This window comes from Manis pentadactyla, chromosome 4 (assembly GCF_030020395.1).
Source record: "Manis pentadactyla isolate mManPen7 chromosome 4, mManPen7.hap1, whole genome shotgun sequence".
Lineage (NCBI taxonomy): Eukaryota > Metazoa > Chordata > Mammalia > Pholidota > Manidae > Manis > Manis pentadactyla.
This window is the reverse complement of record NC_080022.1, coordinates 16,212,918-16,218,950: the sequence shown is the minus strand read 5'-3', so window position 1 is coordinate 16,218,950 and position 6,033 is coordinate 16,212,918. Positions and strand designations below refer to the sequence as shown.

Sequence of the window (6,033 nt, the reverse complement as noted above, 5' to 3'; positions counted from 1 at the left end):
CACCCCAAGGTGCTGTTGTCACCACAGCCATCGCCACCTCATCGTCGCTGCCATCCCCATCATCCAGCCCCATCTTCTGACCTGGGCCGGCCCCTACAAGGCTCAGCCTCAAGAGGAAGTTCCTGACCGGCATCACAAAAGCTTGGGCTCTACTCCCAGCTCTGCCATTAACCTACTGAGTCACCCGAGCCCAGTTTTTTCACCTGCAAAATGGGAACGATAAGAACTGTGTGGAAAAGTATTATTCACATGCAGAAAGGTCACTCATGGGAAAGTACCTGGTACAGGGCATGGCCAACGGAAAGTGTCTGATGAGCACTTTTCTCTTCCCTCTTTGTTGAATCAAAATGAAATTTACGACAGAGCAGAGCAGATACACAATAACACTACAGCTGATATTCAAGGCTCGCTTACCAGGTGCACGACACAGGCCTAAGGATTTTGTTTCTTCAACTCACTCCTCATAAACGACACTGTGAGGACAGAGACATTATGCCCATTTTAGAGAGAGGGAAAGTGAGCCGCAGAGAAGCACAATACTGTTTCTCAAAGCCTCTAAGACAGCGCACGCTCCCCCGCGTAAGCACTCATGTTTACTGGGTAGCTGCTGCGTGCCAGGCGGTGTTCTCAGCCCTTCCCTGTGCCGGCTCCTTCCTCAACGCCACACAGTAGCAACTACCACTGTTTTCACCTTACAGATGAGAAACTGAGGCACAGAGCAGTGAAACCATTCAGCTGGTAAACAAACGTCTGAGTCAGGATTCGAACCCAGGTCTGGGTAACTCCCTTCCCTTGTTCTGGTAGCCACTGCACCACACCCCACCTGGAGTCCTGCACTCCCACGAGACCGCAGCAACACCCAGGGGTACAGGCCAGACCTCCACAGCCCAGGAGGTGATAGGGAGGTGAGTCCCAAGGAGCTGGGGGGTCTCGTTAGGCGGAGCCACACTCTCTCAGCAGCAAGCATCTTCCCCCAGCCCCACCACAGCCGAGGGGCAGGGAACAGGTGCACAGATCCCGGCCTGGCTAGGTGAGGAGCGAACTCGTTTGGCAGCCGCAGCCCTGCATGAACAAGAAGAAACCCAGCCTGCAGCCCCTTGGCCCTGGCAGGAGATTAACAAAACAAATAACTGAGCAATCTCGATTTCAACACTTGGGGAGGGGGGCCGAGTGTCAGGGCCCAGGGGGCGGGAGGAAAACTTAAGAGACATTTTACCACCTAAATAACTTTCCCTCTGTTTAGTTTCACATGCATATACACTCAAGTGCTCTCTCTCTCTCTCTCTCTTTTCTTACATTTTTATTTTATTTTTACAAATGCTCAAACTTTCCTGCCACTAATTATTCTTGGCCAGGTTACAAGTCGAAAGGCTGTGTGTATCTTTACTTGACAAGAAGGTGGGCGGGGACGGAGAGCTCTTATGAAATATTTTGGTTGTGGGTTTGAGGTGGGATTTCTTCGTTTTCCTGACTGCACTCCGCCTGGGAGGGCAGGCGCACGCTCACCTCCCCGCGCGTGAGCAGCCTGCACCTGCCCGCAGTCCTCCCACCTCTGTGCTTACCTCCAGCTGCCCAGTGGGGACTGCGAGGTTCTCATTTCACCAAGTGACTTGGAGTGGCGTTTGGGAAGGGGAGGCTGGAGCCAGGACTGGTGGGTCTCACCTTGCCCGGGCCCTGCAGTTCCCCTGCTGGAGGGTCCTGTCTGCAGGCCTGGAGGCCAGGGCAGAGGTTCCCAGACGGTCCAGCCCTGCCCAGGCCCCTCCCCAGCCCCCTCCCCCCACGCTGCCCCATCGGTAGGCTCAGGCCACATCATTTCTCAGACACACCAAGCTTCTCCCCCCTCAGGGCCCGGCCTGCGCTCTTCTCTGCTTCCAGACTTCCCGCCCAGCCACTCTTCCTGTGGCACCCTCCTGTTTATGATCCAAATCTCAGCTGTATTGTTGCCTCAGAAAGGTTATCCCAGTGACCTCAGCCAAAGCAGGGACCTTGTTATTTGCCATCTCAGCCCCTTGTTGGTTTTCTTCATATCACTTAGGCAACTTATTCTACTTTTATTTGTCTATATTCTTGTTTTTTGATGGTCTTATCCAGCTAGAGCAAATGAATGATTGAATGAATGAATGAGGTCCTGGACTAACTTTCCAATTCTCACATGGCTATTAAGCCTGGGCTCTCTGTGGCTGCCTTGTGTGAGGGCTCATCTTCCCCCGGCTGCTTTAGAAGGGAACATAACGGTGCTAGTCTAATGGCATGCGGGTCTCTGTCCCCAGCAGGGAGGGTCTAGGTTCTCTTGGGACCTGACTGCATCACCAAGAATGTCTCATATAAAAGCAAAACCACACGGTCACAGCCTCAAGAATCAGAGCCCACTTGTGTGCCCAGTGCCTAGGGTTAGGCTGCACTAACTCAAGTCAGACAGAGTTTATTAAAATCAGGCATCTTAAACTGATGGTGTTGAGAACTTTTCAGTGCACGCTCAATCTCTGCCAGGGCAGAGATTTTGAATTCCATTTGACATACGAAGAAACCGAGGCTCAGAGAGGTGATGGGATTTGCACAAAGCCATCCAGCCAATCTCATCTTCACCTCTGCACAGTTGCCAGTCCTCTTCTGCTTTGATTCCTGATCACCACTGTTGTCCACCTGCCCCTAGATGTGCAGGTCAGACACTTGGGGGTTATTCTTTATGCCCCACACCCCTCAAATCCACACAGCCCCAAGTTGTGGGCTCTGCCCCCTCCCGGGGCACCATACCTGTTCTGTCTGCTGGATCCCCAAGCTCAGCAATGTGTCCTGGGATTGTGGTCATCAGCTTTCGCTTGCGCGGCCACAGAACAACATGGGCAAAACCGTGTTCCCTGATGCTGCCTCAGCAACTGTGTCATTTTGTCCAGATGGTGGGTAAGTTTATGAGGTGCTCTGGTGTATAATTACACACTCATTTTATTGATTAGCAGCTTGAGGCTGGAATTTCCTTATCCCTTAATAGAAACCCTGCCACTCCTCTCCAGGAATTATAATGGAAATTAATGACTACTTACAAGTGATCGAGCTCATGAGCAATAATTTGGGGCAATTACATGTGAATCGTGAGGAATAAAACTATTATCTCTTCAGACAGGGCGGCTGGCCAGCCCCCCAGCGAGCAGGCACTTGCCCTTGTTAAGGTCTTCCGTGGGTCACATCAAAGTTACGAAGGTATTGGGGGTGCAGTGTTGTCCTTCTAGCTCCCCAACCCTACACCCCAGCTCTGAGCACCGCTAGCACCCAACAAGCCTTTGTTGAATAGATTCTGTCAGTGTTATTCCATCCAGTCCCTAGTTAGGAAGGAGAGAGGTTAGGGGAGTATGGGCTGTGGGCAGAGGTGGGAGAAGGGATTCCAGGCAGGAGAAGGCCCGTAGCCCTGGCACAGAGGCGCAGGGACAGGAGGGAGATACACAGGGAGGGAGAGGAGACAGGGGTGGAGGCGGATGGGGGGAGAGTTTCTCTGCTGCATAACCGCTCCATCTTGGGAGCTCTGGGCACACAGCCGGTGCCTTGTTCAACATACCTGCCCAGCGTACCTCCCCCGCCCAGCACCTGCTAAGCGCTGGGCCCACAGCCTGGAACAGAGCAGACAAGAATCCCTGTCCTCAGGAGCTTCTGCTCTAGTGGGTGGTGACAGACAAAAAATAAACATGTAATAGCCTTGGGGTACCGGGTCAGGAACAGACCAAACAGACCAATGGGACAGAATGAGGGGTGGGAGGCTATTCCTAGAGAAGAGGCCGCGAGAACCCAGAGGAAATGTTTTCCCGATCTTGGGTAGAGAAGCCCTTTCTCAGCAAGTTACAAAACCTGAAACCAGAAAGGTAAAAATGGGTGAATTTAAATACGTGAACATTAATGAAGCCTTGAAGAGCAGGAAGGCCTTGAGAAGGGGCGAAGGGCACGGAGGGGTGAAAGCCATGGCCACCAGGACCACAGTCCGGTGGTGCCCCTGGGCCCACATGGCCCCTGGACTGGGGGTGGACAGACAGGGGCCCCTGCGCTCAGCCACACCCTGTCGCCCTCTCGCCACTCCCACCTCCCGGGTGTAACCTGTCCTGTTCATGCCCCAGGCCCCCCGAGAGACAGCTCAGGGGCTGCGGCTGAAGCCTCCAGCTCTTTTTTGGCCCCACTGCCCCCGGCAGGAGTTCTGGGTTCTGGGTGCCCCTGGCCTGGTCTGGGCAACCACCCAGAACCCCTGCTCAGTCCCCCACTGAGAGAGGAGATGGAACGTGTTACCTGGGCCCTGAGGAAGGCACCCGTCCCTGTCCTGCCCCAGGTCTGCCTGGACCATCGCTCACTGTACCAAGGGCTCCACCTGTTCCTCTCCCTGGCGAGCTTCTGAGGCCCCATCCCCACCTGGACATCGAGGGCTGCCCGTCCCCTGCCCCAGAGCTGCCCACCTCCTTGCGGACATGCCGGGGTGTTCTTCCAGATCTGCCAAAAGGCCGGAAGCTCATCTGTGGCTGCCCAGCTGGGAGACGGCAGAGTCGGGATGCGAACTCGTCTCTGGCTGGCTCTAGCCTCTGCCCCAGTCCACTGGTGACCAGCCTACAAGCCATGGCTAGACCGTGCCTGAAAGCTGGGCTTCTTTACCCTCTGGAACCAAAGAAAAAGTTGAAATTGTTGGGGCACACAGGTCCTCAAAACACCTGCAGTGCGGCCTGGGCACATCAGGCAGGGAGCAAGGAGGAAGAAGCCTGTGGGTCGAGGCATAACAAGAAGGAAAGAGAAGCAGCAGAGTTTGCACAGGAAAATGGAGGCAAAACCAGGTGCAGGGAGGCGAGTCTGGGCCCAGAGCTCCAGCGGGGCGCCCTGGATCCTGCCCAACCGCACAGGAGGCCCCCGCAACACCTGTGCTTAGGGACATGCCCAGGGCAACAAGGCTCTGCAGGAGAAAGAAGACTCCCTGTGTCCCAGGGTTACCAAGCCCTGCCGCCCCAGGCCAGCTGGGAGCCCCCCTGCCAGGCCTCCCGCTGCAGCCCCCAGGTGTGGAGGAGGGAGTCTCTCCAGGGAAGCAAGGACATCAAAAGGAGAAGAAGCTGATAAATCACCAGCCTGGGCCTCCCTCTCTGCTCTCCATGCACCAGGGAGCCTTCTCATAGCAGGTCCGATGTGGTTCAAGGACTCCTGGGAGATCCCAGCCCAGCGAGGCTCTTCCAGCCACAGCCCAGCCCCCAGGCCAGACTCACACTTTCATCTGCACAGGTCCAACCTACCCCTCCCTACCCCTCCTGCCCTGCCAACACGCACATGTGCGTACACAGCCACTCATAGGTGACATGCACGGGGCAAGCAGTTGCACCCACCCACCACTGCCAGCCTCCCAACCATCTCAGTGGACGGTGTGCCTAGGGCACTCTGTGGCATGGTCTCCCCACACCTTCTCCTTGGAAGCCAACATTTGCTCTAGGGAAACTGCATCGACATAAGCACCAGGGCCCTGCTGAAGGGGGAGTAGGGAGACGTTATGAGGCTACACTGGCCACTGTCAGCCCCCATGGGGCACAGCTTCCTGGGCATGGGGGCCAGTGTGCAGACCTCAATCCCTTCTAACTGCCTGAAGCTTCCTGTGCAGGAGCAGCCAGATGCCATGGTGGGACACTGTGGAGTTGGTTCTAATGCCAGCTTCACCATTTCTGGTGTGGCCTAGGGCAAGTCGCTGAGCCTCTCTGAGCCTCAGATGCCTCATTTATAAATGTAGAGGAACCAGGCACACAGAAAATGCCGCTTTCCTAAGCCCCACCCAGAGTGCTCCAAAAGGCAGCCCCCCACCCCCCACCCCCATCTTGAGGTTGATAACAGAATACTGACAATAGGGACCACGCCTAGTCTAAGTTCTGCACATGTGCCGTGTCATTCAGTCCTCACAGCTACCCCGAGAGGGAGGTGCTCTCACTATCTCCACTCTGCAGATAGGAAGGCACTGCTCCGAGTGATCAAGGTTGACCTTGGTTGTCCAAAGTCACACCAAGATGCAAACCCAGGTCTGCCTGACACCAACAC

At 55.3% G+C, this 6,033-nt stretch overlaps 1 long non-coding RNA gene across 1 annotated transcript; it reads right to left on the bottom strand.

The window, feature by feature from the left end:
- Positions 1 to 2,272: 2,272 nt before the first annotated feature.
- Positions 2,273 to 4,644, bottom strand: LOC130683316 (uncharacterized). Its single transcript, XR_008996919.1, has 3 exons — positions 4,431 to 4,644; positions 2,755 to 2,919; positions 2,273 to 2,649 (listed from the first exon to the last, which is right to left on the bottom strand). It is a non-coding gene; the product is annotated as an uncharacterized LOC130683316 (long non-coding RNA).
- Positions 4,645 to 6,033: the final 1,389 nt, after the last annotated feature.